The sequence below is a fragment of the Chiloscyllium punctatum genome, chromosome 35, assembly GCF_047496795.1.
Source record: "Chiloscyllium punctatum isolate Juve2018m chromosome 35, sChiPun1.3, whole genome shotgun sequence".
Taxonomy (NCBI): Eukaryota; Metazoa; Chordata; class Chondrichthyes; order Orectolobiformes; family Hemiscylliidae; genus Chiloscyllium; species Chiloscyllium punctatum.
This window is the reverse complement of record NC_092773.1, coordinates 22,345,687-22,358,186: the sequence shown is the minus strand read 5'-3', so window position 1 is coordinate 22,358,186 and position 12,500 is coordinate 22,345,687. Positions and strand designations below refer to the sequence as shown.

The window sequence follows — 12,500 nt, the reverse complement described above, 5'->3', positions numbered from 1 at the left end:
CCCCTAACCTGCACATCCCTGAGCACTATGGGTAATTTAGCATGGCCAATCCACCCTAACCTGCACATCCCTGAGCACTATGGGTAATTTAGCACGGCCAATTCACCTAAACTGCACATCCCTGAGCACTATTGGTAATTTAGCATGGCCAATCCACCCTAACCTGCACATCCCTGAGCACTATGGGCAATTTAGCATGGTCAATCCACCCTAACCTGCACATCCCTGAGCACTATGGGCAATTTAGCATGGCCAATCCACCCTAACCTGCACATCCCTGAGCACTATGGGTAATTTAGCATGGCCAATCCACCCTAACCTGCACATCCCTGAGCACTATGGGCAATTTAGCATGGCCAATCCACCCTAACCTACACATCCCTGAGCACTATGGGTAATTTAGCATGGCCAATCCACCCCCTAACCTGCACATCCCTGAGCACTAGGGGTAATTTAGCATGGCCAATCCACCCTAACCTACACATGCTGAGCACTATGGGTAATTTAGCATGGCCAATCCATCCTAACCCATACATCCCTGAGCACTGTGGGTAATTTAGCATGGCCAATCCGCCCTCACCTTCACATCTTTGGACTGGAAACCGGAGCACCCGGAGGAAACCCACACAGACACGGGGAGAATGTGCAAACTCCACACAGACCCAAGGCTGGAATCAAACCTGGGACCCTGGTGCCATGAGGCAGCACTGCTAACCACTGAGCCGCACCACCTCCTCCCCCCCCCCCCCCCCCCACCTCCACCACCCCCAACTTTTGTCAAATGATTGGAAGGACGCTGTGAAACTTGAAAGGATTCAGCAAAGATTTACAAGGATGTTGCCAGGGTTGGTGGGTTTGAGCTACAGGGAGAGGCTGAACAGGCTGGGGCTGTTTTCCCTGGAGTGTCAGAGGCTGAGGGGTGACCTTATAGAGGTTTATAAAATCATGAGGGGGTCATGGATAGGGTAAATAGACAAGGTCTTTTCCCTGGGGTGGGGGAGTCCAGAACTAGAGGGGCATAGGTTTAGGGTGAGAGGGGAAAGATATAAAAGGGACCTAAGGGGCAACTTTTTCACACAGAGGGTGGTACGTGTATGGAATGAGCTGCCAGAGGATGTGGTGGAGGCTGGTACAATGACAGCATTTAAAAGGCATCTGGATGGGTATATGAATAAGAAGGGTTTGGAGGGATATGGGCCAAGTGCTGGCAAATGGGATTAGATTGGGTTGGGATATCTGGGTGGGTTTGGATGGGTTGGACTGAAGGGTCTGTTTCTGTGCTGTACGTCTCTGTGACTGGCTGTTTGTAGGAGCGATATCAGAGCAGGGGAGCTAGAGGGAGCAACAGGAATCAGTGAGACACAAGGAGTTTGAGATTATCATTTATTCCAATGTGGAGTGTAGGCTCACAGCGTCGAGAGGGAGAATAGATCAGGGCGATGCAGTAGAAGTAATGTATTTAGAGTTTCGCAAGGAGGTGTCATAGAAAAGGACAGACAAAAGCAAATGTATCAAGTCGAGAAAGAAATATTTTGTCTGGATTCTGGTTGGAAAATGCTGGAAATCTCAGCAGCTCGCCTCAGAATCTTTGACATACAGTTTGACGTTGTCCCCGTCCTCCAAAGGCAGTAAGGCGTTGTCCCACTGTTGAGATCGCACAGGGAATGGTTTAACCAACTGGGGCATGGGGAGGGTTTGGCTCCAGGGAAAGGAATCGTGCTGGCCAAAGCCACGTGGGAATTCGGAAAACCGACCTCAACCACTCTCTGTGCGTCCAGCCGTACGTTAAAGTCTCCGAAAATAAAGAAGGGCTCCCTCTTGTAACGGCCATCTGTGATCCTGGGAAAACAAGATGGGCACATCGTGGTGTCACTCGCTCTCCATATCTCCATCTATCTCCCTCCCTCCATCTCTCCCTCTCCATATCTCCATCCACCTCTCTCCTTCTAGTCTCCCTTCATCTCTCCCTCTCCATATCTCCATCCATATCTCTCCCTCTCCACATCTCCATCCATCTCTCTCCCTCCATCTCTCCATCTCCATATCTCCATCCATCTCTCTCTTTCTCGCTCTCCCTCCATCTCTCCCTCTCCATATCTCCATCCATCTCTCTCCTTCTATCTCTCCCTCCATTACTCTCTCTCCATATCTCCATCCATCTCTCTCCCTCCATCTCTCCCTCTCAATATCACCATCTAACTCTCTCCATCCATCCTCTCAAGATCTCCATCCATCTCTCTCTCTCTCCTTCCACCTCTTCCTCTCTCACCCATTTCCCTCTTTCCATCTCTCTGCCTCCACCTCTCTCTCCATCTCTCCCTCCATCTGATTCTCCATCTCTCCCTCCATCTCTGTCTCTCCGTCTCTCTCTCCATTGCCAACCTCCCCACATTCCCTCCATCTTTCTTACTCTCTCTCACCAGCCCCATTGCTCCCTCTCCATCTCTCCCTCTCCATAAATCTATCTCCATCTCTTCCTCCATCTCCTTCTCTCTGTCCTTTTCCCTCTCCACATCTCTCTCCCTTCACCTCTTTCTTCATCACTCTCTCCAGCTCTGACCTCTCTCTCTCTATCTCTCTCCATCTCTCTGCCTCTGCCTCTCCCTCCTTCAGTGCCCCATCTCTTTCCCCCTCCATCTGTATCTCCATCTCTCCCTTCATCTCACTCTTTCTCTCTCCATTGCCAACCCACCTCTGTCTCCCTTACTCTCTCTCTCTCACCAGCCCCATTGCTCCCTCTCCAGCTCTCCCTCCATCTCTCTCTCCCCCGCTCTGTCCATGGTAATGTGAATCGTAAGGATCTTGTATCCAGGTAGGAATCTGAATTTCCGATCCCACACCACTCTCTCTCGGAACCAAGGTGGTCTACGTTTATTAGATCGAATGTTCCTCACACTGTTCCTGAAGATGCCTTGAGACCATCAGTCTCTCTCCACAGTCAGCACTGATGTTTCTGCCTTAGTCTAGCACTCTGAACCCACCTCCAAGCGAAACAACCGAGTCACCTGTTGCCGGGCAGAATTCAGAGCCGGTCACATGACCACCACCCCTCCCTCCATTCTATACTCCCCCACCCCCAACCCATTTAAAGAGACAGTTCCACCCCCCCCCCAAGGATGCGACAGTCGCACACTGACCTGCTCAGCACATATCCCAGGGCCTTCCTCCGGTTTCCGGGGAAGGTAGAGGGGCTTTTCCACGCCACGAGGTTGGAGGCGTCGTGGAAGAGGTGGATGTTCACCAGGTCAAAAACACTGGCACGAGAGAGAGAGAGAGAGAGAGAGAGAGAGAGAGAGCGGGGAAAAGAAATACAGACCTCGATCAGATGGGTGATGGGATGGGGGGAGGGGGACGAGGCGAAAGACAGCACGTTGGAAGTGGCCCAATTCCGAACAACCGTTGGCACCCCACTCCCTGTCCCGCGCGGCGTCATCCCACTGGCACTGCCCGTTGCCAGGGAAATGGGACGATGGGGCTGTTTTGGCAGGGAAAGGCGGGAAGAGGGAGGATTCAGCCCGAGCACGCAGATGATGGGCAGAAGGGTCTCCGTGAAGCATTTGGGTCTTTTTCCCACTCCGAGGGGCCTTCCGCGTTTAATCGAGCTCAGCACCCCGAACGGGCAGCTGTGGGACCGGGGTACACAGCCAATCCGGCAGGGAGTGGGGAAATGAGGGACGGGCCGGGCGCCATACCGATTCTGGAATTTCCAGCGAGTCCAGATGTAGCCTTTCCGAGACCATTTAAACTGGGGGGGAGAGAGAGAGAGAGAGAGAGAGAGAGAGAGAGAGAGAGAGCAAGTGTCAGGTTAAGTAACTGCATCAAACAGAGCCCAGGTCAGGAGAGTCATGGAATACTCCCCATTTGGTGTCACCCATCACTGAGTACCTCCCCACCACCCCCCCCACGATCAACATCCTGGGGGGTTACCGTCTCCAACAAGAGAGAATCTAACCATCGCCCCCTTGACATTCAATGGTGTTACCATCACTGAATCCCCCCAGTGTCAACATCCTGGGGGTTACTGTCTCCAACAAGAGAGAATCTAACCATCGCCCCCTTGACTTTCAATGGTGTTACCATCACTGAATCCTCCCACTATCAACATCCTGGGGGTTACCATTGACCAGAAACTGTACTGGACCAGCCCCATATAAACACAGCGGTTACAAGAGCAGCTCAGAGGCTGGGAATCCTGCAGCGAGTAACTCCCCTCCTGACTCCCCCCAAAGCCTGTCCCCACCATCGACAAGGCCCAAGTCAGGAGGGTGTGAGGGAATACTCCCCACTTGCCCTGGATGGGGATGGGGGGGGGGGGCAGCTCCAACAACCCTCGAGAAGCTCGACACCATCCAGGGACAAAGCAGCCCCCCGCTCGATTGTCCCCACCCCCACAAACCCCCCACTCCCTCCACTCCCCCCTGACGCTCAGTAACAGCAGTGGGTACCATCTACAAGGTCTGTCTGATCCAGCAGCTCTACTGTGCAGGCTTACCTCAGGCCAGAAGTCCTGGGCGAATTTCTCCTTCTCAATCATGCTATGGTTCTCCAGGCCGGCAGTGTGGATCTCTTTCCCAGAGACTGCCTTAAATTCCTGAACTGGGGATGACCGGACGGCACAGAGTGAGCGATGAGAGCTGGGAATTGTGCGCTAAACTGCGTTTGCCCTTTCGACTTGTCCCCTGCCCGGCCTCATCGGTTCGGCCGTCTCCATGGTGACCCCCCTCCCTCTCAAATTTGCATCGTTCGGAATCCCGCAACATTCTCCTCGCACCCCACGACCCCCTTCCCACCGTATGACTGGGTCAGCTCCGGGTCGGAGCTCCGAGGGCTCAAGGAAGCTTCCGTGATCCAGGAGAGAGCAAGGGAGGTGGGGGGGGAGGGAGGGAGGGGGGGTAGGGCAACGGGAATACAGAGAGTCACTGAGGTCGAAGGAGGAGAGACAGAAGGAGGGGACAGATCAGGGGGTGGGAGAGAGAGAGAGAGACATACAGTGAGACGGAGAGAGATAGAGAGAGGGAGAGATGCACAGAGAGGGAGAGGTATACAAAAAGGCAGAGAGACCGAGAAAGAGAGAGAGAAAAATAGAGGGAGGGAGAGAGAGAGACAGAGAAATAGAGAGAGGGAAACTGAGACAGAGGGAGAGAAAACCAGAGAGAGGGACAGACAGACAAACAGACAGAGAGAGGGAGACTGAGAGAGAGAGAGAGGAAGAGATAGAGAGACATGGAGAGAGAGAGACAGACAGCGAGGTGGAAAGAGAGAGAGAGAGTGACAGAGAAACAGAGAGAGGGAAACAGAAAGACAGAGGGAGGGAAAACCAGAGAGAGAGAGAGAGAGAGAGAGGAACGTGGGAGGGAGGCAGTGAGAGGGAGACAAACAGAGAGAGAGTGGAGGAGATAGAGAGAGAAATTCAGTTCAAGGGAGAGAGAGGGAGACAAAGAGAGAGAGAGAGATGGAGACAGTGGAAGAGAGAGAGGGGGGGGGAGAGAGGAGCTCTGAGAAAGAGAGACAGTGACTGAGACGGCACGCTGGGGGGAGGGGGGTTGGGGGGGGGGGGGCAGTAAGGTCGGGGGTATTGATGAAGGGCAGGTCATGAGAGGGTCCGAGACAGCGAAGGAGAAACAATCAGAGAGGGAGAGACCAAGGCTTCAGGGGAAGACCGTTCAGAAAGAGAAGACAATTACCTTTAAAATCAAACTGGGAGACGTCTTGAATGGACTTGTGCAGGAAATACAGGCTTCCCAAAGCCTAGGAGAGAAAAGGGTGGGGGTGGGGGTGGGGGAAACACAACACAGTGAAGACATGACCATCGCGGGCCCAGCCTGACATGAAGCTGTCATGGGGCACGCTCAGCAGGGCACCGACTCCACGGAGGGGACAGCATGCAGGCGAGGAGCTGAACGATCTCAGCTGGGAGACAGGATCTCAGTGAGTTCACTCCGGATTGAACGGGGAGAGGTTTCCCAGTAGATTCGGCCATCTCCCCCGTTCTTTGAGAGTAATCCCAAACTGATCGAGGGTCCCTCTGTCCCGCAAAAAGGGTGTCAGGAGGGCCCCTGCGAAACCTCCCGGGGGAAGGGACGAGGGCTGGAGGAGGGAGTCCGGGGCAGCGCGCTGGGGATAAAGCCTGGCACAGCGTTTCGGAGCATGCCCGCACGCCCGTCGGGACTTACGGTGAAATGGTCGTGGGCAGAGAGGTCTTTGTCAACGTAGACACGGGCACCGGTGTAGTCCGCCATCTCGCGGCTGCCAAGCAGATCCCTGCGGAGAAAGACAGACCGGAGGTGACTGGGTGAACCTGGCACAGAGTGGTGGGTACTGGCACCCGCGGCAGAGCCCGGGGACAGTCGGAGACCTTCACTGTGCCAAAGCACAGTGCCTCCCAGTGGCGAAGGTGGAGCCTTGCGCCCTCAGGGCAGACATTTCAGTGACCAGCGGGTCAGGGAAACGAGGCAATCACACAGGCACGTAGTACCTCAGGGTACCCCGCGGTACCCTCCGACAGTGCGGCACTCCCTCAGCATTGACCCTCTGAACGTACGGGACTGCCGCAGTACTGACCCTCTGACAGTGCAGCACTCCCTCAGTACTGACCCTCTGACAGTGCGACCCTCCCTCAGTACTGACCCGCTGACAGTGCGGCACTCCCTTAGTACTGACCCTCTGACAGTGCGGCACTCCCTCAGTACTGACCCTCCGACAGTGCGGCACTCCCTCAGTACTGACCCTCTGACAGTGCGGCCCTCCCTCAGTACTGACCCTCTGACAGTGCGGCCCTCCCTCAGTACTGACCCTCTGACAGTGCGGCACTCCCTCAGTCCTGACCCTCTGACAGTGCGGCCCTCCCTCAGTACTGACCCTCTGACAGTGTGGTACTCCCTCAGTACTGACCCTCCGACAGTGCGGCACTCCCTCAGCATTGACCCTCTGAACGTATGGGACTGCCGCAGTACTGACCCTCTGACAGTGCAGCACTCCCTCAGTACTGACCCTCTGACAGTGCGACCCTCCCTCAGTACTGACCCGCTGACAGTGCGGCACTCCCTTAGTACTGACCCTCTGACAGTGCAGCACTCCCTCAGTACTGACCCTCTGACAGTGCGGCACTCCCTCAGTCCTGACCCTCTGACAGTGCGGCCCTCCCTCAGTACTGACCCTCTGACAGTGTGGTACTCCCTCAGTACTGACCCTCCGACAGTGCGGCACTCCCTCAGCATTGACCCTCTGAACGTACGGGACTGCCGCAGTACTGACCCTCTGACAGTGCAGCACTCCCTCAGTACTGACCCTCTGACAGTGCGACCCTCCCTCAGTACTGACCCGCTGACAGTGCGGCACTCCCTTAGTACTGACCCTCTGACAGTGCAGCACTCCCTCAGTACTGACCCTCTGACAGTGCGGCCCTCCCTCAGTACTGACCCTCTGACAGTGCAGCACTCCCTCAGTACTGATCCTCTGACAGTGCAGCACTCCCTCAGTACTGACCCACTGTCAGTGCGGCCCTCCCTCAGTACCAACCTTCCGACAGTGCGGCACTCCCTCAGTACTGACCCTCCGACAGTGCAGCACACCCTCAGCACTGACCCTCCGACAGTGTGGCATTCCCTCAGTACTGACCCTCCGACAGTGCGGCCCACCCTCAGTACTGACCCTCTAGACAGTGCAGCACTCCCTCAGCACTGACCCTCTGACAGTGCAGCACTCCCTCAGTACCAACCTTCCGACAGTGCGGCACTCCCTCAGTACTGACCCTCTGACAGTGCAGCACTCCCTCAGTACTGACCCTCTGACAGTGCAGCACTCCCTCAGTACTGATCCTCTGACAGTGCAGCACTCCCTCAGTACTGACCCACTGTCAGTGCGGCCCTCCCTCAGTACCAACCTTCCGACAGTGCGGCACTCCCTCAGTACTGACCCTCCGACAGTGCAGCACACCCTCAGCACTGACCCTCCGACAGTGTGGCATTCCCTCAGTACTGACCCTCCGACAGTGCGGCACTCCCTCAGCACTGACCCTCTGACAGTGCAGCACTCCCTCAGTACTGACCCTCCGACAGTGCAGCACTCCCTCAGTACTGACCCTCTGACAGTGCGGCACTCCCTCAGCACTGACCCTCTGACAGTGCGGCATTCCCTCAGTACTGACCCTCCGACAGTGCGGCACTCCCTCAGCACTGACCCTCTGACAGTGTGGCACTCCCTCAGCACTGACCCAGTGACAGTGCGGCACTCCCTCAGTACTGACCCTCTGACAGTGCGGCACTCCCTCAGTACTGACCCTCCGACAGTGCGGCACTCCCTCAGCACTGACCCTCTGACAGTGTGGCACTCCCTCAGCACTGACCCAGTGACAGTGCGGCACTCCCTCAGCACTGACCCAGTGACAGTGCGGCACTCCCTCAGCACTGACCCAGTGACAGTGCGGCACTCCCTCAGCACTGCCCTCCAACAGTGCGGCACTCCCTCAGTACTGACCCTCTGACAGTGCAGCACTCCCTCAGTACTGACCCTCTGACAGTGCAGCACTCCCTCAGTACTGACCCACTGACAGTGCGACCCTCCCTCAGTACTAACCTTCCGACAGTGCAGCACTCACTCAGCACTGACCCTCCGACAGTGTGGCATTCCCTCAGCACTGACCCTCTCTGATAGTGCGGCACTCCCTCAGCACTGACCCTCTGACAGTGCGGCACTCCCTCAGCACTGACCCTCCGACAGTGCGGCACTCCCTCAGCACTGACCCTCCGACAGTGCAGCACACTCTCAGCACTGACCCTCAGACAGTGCAGCATTCCCTCAGTACTGACCCTCTGACAGTGCGGCACTCCCTCAGCACTGACCCTCTGCCAGTGCAGCATTCCCTCAGTACTGACCCTCCGACAGTGCGGCACTCCCTCAGTACTGACCCTCCGACAGTGCGGCACTCCCTCAGTACTGACCCTCTGACAGTGCGGCACTCCCTCTGTACTGACCCTCTGACAGTGCGGCACTCCCTCAGTACTGACCCTCTGACAGTGCAGCACTCCCTCAGCACTGACCCCTCCGACAGTGCGGCACTCTTCTCCGTACAGACCCTCCGACAGTGCAGAACTCCCTCAGCACTGACCCTCCGACAGTGCAGCACTCCCTCAGCACTGACCCTCCGACAGTGCCGGCACTCCCTCAGCACTGACCCTCCGACAGTGCGGCACTCCCTCAGCACTGACCCTCCGACAGTGCGGGCACTATTGCTCCCTCAGCACTGACCCTCCGACAGTGCGGCACTCCCTCAGCACTGACCCTCTGACAGTGGCGGCCCTCCCTCAGTACTGACCTCCGACAGTGCGGCACTCCCTCAGTACTGACCCTCTGACAGTGCGGCACTCCCTCAGCACTGACCCTCTGACAGTGCGGCACTCCCCTCAGTACTGACCCTCTGACAGTGCAGCCCTCCCTCAGTACTGACCCTCCGACAGTGCGGCACTCCCTCAGCACTGACCCTCAGACAGTGCGGCACTCCCTCAGTACTGACCCTCCGACAGTGCGGCCCTCCCTCAGTACTGACCCTCTGAAGTGCAGCACTCCCTCAGCACTGACCCTCTGACAGTGCAGCACTCCCTCAGTACTGACCCTCCGACAGTGCAGCATTCCCTCAGTACTGACCCTCTGACAGTGCGGCACTCCCTCAGCAACGGACCCCTCCGACAGTGCGGCACTCCCTCAGCACTGACCCTCTGACAGTGTGGCACTCCCTCAGCACTGACCCAGTGACAGTGCGGCACTCCCTCAGTACTGACCCTCTGACAGTGCGGCACTCCCTCAGTACTGACCCTCCGACAGTGCGGCACTCCCTCAGCACTGACCCTCTGACAGTGTGGCACTCCCTCAGCACTGACCCAGTGACAGTGCGGCACTCCCTCAGCACTGACCCAGTGACAGTGCGGCACTCCTTCAGCACTGCCCCTCCAACAGTGCGGCAACTCCCTCAGCACTGCCCTCCAACAGTGCGGCACTCCCTCAGTACTGACTCTCTGAACAGTGCAGCACTCCCTCAGTACTGACCCTCTGACAGTGCAGCACTCCCTCAGTACTGACCCACTGACAGTGCGACCCTCCCTCAGTACTAACCTTCCGAACAGTGCGGCACTCCCTCAGTACTGACCCTCCGACAGTGCAGCACTCACTCAGCACTGACCCTCCGACAGTGTGGCATTCCCTCAGCACTGACCCTCTCTGATAGTGCGGCACTCCCCTCAGCACTGACCCTCTGACAGTGCGGCACTCCCTCAGCACTGACCTCCGACAGTGCGGCACTCCCTCAGCACTGACCCTCCGACAGTGCAGCACACTCTCAGCACTGACCCTCAGGACAGTGCAGCATTCCCTCAGTACTGACCCTCTGACAGTGCGGCACTCCCTCAGCACTGACTCTCTGCCAGTGCAGCATTCCCTCAGTACTGACCCTCCGACAGTGCGGGCACTCCCTCAGTACTGACCCTCCGACAGTGCGGCACTCCCTCAGTACTGACTCTCTGAGAGTGCGGCACTCCCTCAAGTACTGACCCTCCGACAGTGCCCACATCCCTCAGTACTGACCCTCTGACAGTGCGGCACTCCCTCGCACTGACCCTCAGACAGTGCGGCACTCCCTCAGTACTGACCCTCTGACAGTGCGGCCCTCCCTCAGCACTGACCCTCTGACAGTGCGGCACTCCCTCAGTACTGACCCAGTGACAGTGCGGCACTCCCTCAGTACTGACCCTCAGACAGTGCGGGCCCTCCCTCAGTACTGACCCTGTGACAGTGCAGCACTCCCTCAGTACTGACCCTCCGACAGTGCGGCCCTCCCTCAGTACTGACCCTGTGACAGTGCGGCACTCCCTCAGTACTGACCCCTCAGACAGTGCGGCCCTCCCTCAGTACTGACCCTGTGACAGTGCAGCACTCCCTCAGCACTGATCCTCCGATAGAAGGCCCTCCGTCAGGTATGTGCAGTGTTAGTCCCTGTGCCAACTATGGTGTGTTTCCTGGAGATTGAAGGATTCTGATTGTGGCTCAGTGGCAATGTTGCAGACATCTCTTGGGACACACACACACACACACAGACGGACAGTTTGGCAGGCTGGCATTGACTGGTACTCACATTACAAACTTGTCCACGTGCTCCATGCCAACCTCATAGTCCTTCCCTCCGATCTTCCTGGCAGTGTACAGCAAGGAAGTGTGGCTTGTACCTGTTCACCACCTGCAACACAGGACAGGAGCAAGCCATCTCGAGGGTTACAGGTGGCACAAGGAGGGACGTGTGTATGTGTCTGTGTGCGTAAGTTCAGCGAGTGAGTGTCTGTGATTGTGTGTGCGTTTGCGTGTGAGTGTGCACGTGAGTGAGCATGCGAGTGAGCGAGTGTGGTTTGTGCGAGTGCCTGTGAGAATATGTGTATGAGTGTTTGTGTATAACTAGCTGTGTGTGAGTGTGAGAGTCTGTGTGTATAAGAGGACGTGATTTTGTGTGTGTGTGTGTGTGTGAGTGCGTGTGAGAGAGTGCGTGTCTGCATGCGTGAGTGAGTTGTGCATGTGACTGTCTGTGTTTGTGTGTGTGTGTGTGAGTGGCTGTTTGTGTGTGTGGTGAAAGTCTGTGTGGTGTGAGTGTGTGTGAGAGAGAGAGTGCGTGAATGTGTCAGTGTGTGTGTGTGAGTGTGTGTGAGTGTGTGCGAGTATGAGAGAGACAGAGAGAGAGATAGAGAGAGAGGGTGAATGTCTGTGTCTATGTGTATGTGAGAGAGAGTGTGTGTGCGCGATATGTGAGTGTGTGTGAGAGAGAGGGTGTGTGTGGGAGTGTGAGAGAGTGTGTGCGCGTGTGTGACGGTGTGCGTATGCGTGTGTGAGAGAGAGAGTGTGTGTGAGGGTGTGCATGGGAGTGTGTGTGTGAGGGTGTGCAGATGAGTGTATGTGTGAGAGAAAGAGTGTGTGCGTGTGAGTGTGTGTGTCTAAGAGAGAAAGAGTGTGTGAGGGTATGCGTATGAGTGTGTGTGAGAGAGTGTGTGTGTGTGAGAGAGAGTGAGAGAGAGAGACAGAGAGAGCGTGAGACAGTGTGTGAGAGTTTAAAAGTGTCTGTGAGGTGTGTGTGTGTGAGAGAGTGAGAGAGTGTGCGTGAGTGTTTGTGTGCACGTGGGTGAGAGTGCGCGAGAGAGCGTGAGTGTGAATGAGTGTGTGTGTGAGTGTGAGAATGTGAGTGTGTGTGTGATTGAGAGAGAGAGGAGTGAGCCTGTTTCTCTGGTTTTTTGGTAAACCAGTAACAGGGTGTGCATTGACATTGGCAGAAGTGAGTCAGCGATAGGATCTCAGTGCCACGCCTGCATTCAAATATCAGGTTTCTCCCGACAGGATGATGCTGCACAGACAGATGTCGTTCTGCCCCTTGATGTCTTCTAGCCCTTCAATCAGATCATGTCTGACCTGAATGTAGAGTCAGGGGCAGCTCGCTCCCACGGGGAACAGCTCTTACTGGGGTACAGGCGTCA

The 12,500-nt window shown here is 56.4% G+C and overlaps 1 pseudogene; it reads right to left on the bottom strand.

Moving 5' to 3' along the window:
• Positions 1 to 11,561, bottom strand: part of LOC140459778 (inositol polyphosphate-5-phosphatase A-like) — a 20,259-nt pseudogene extending 8,698 nt beyond the window's left edge.
• Positions 11,562 to 12,500: the final 939 nt, after the last annotated feature.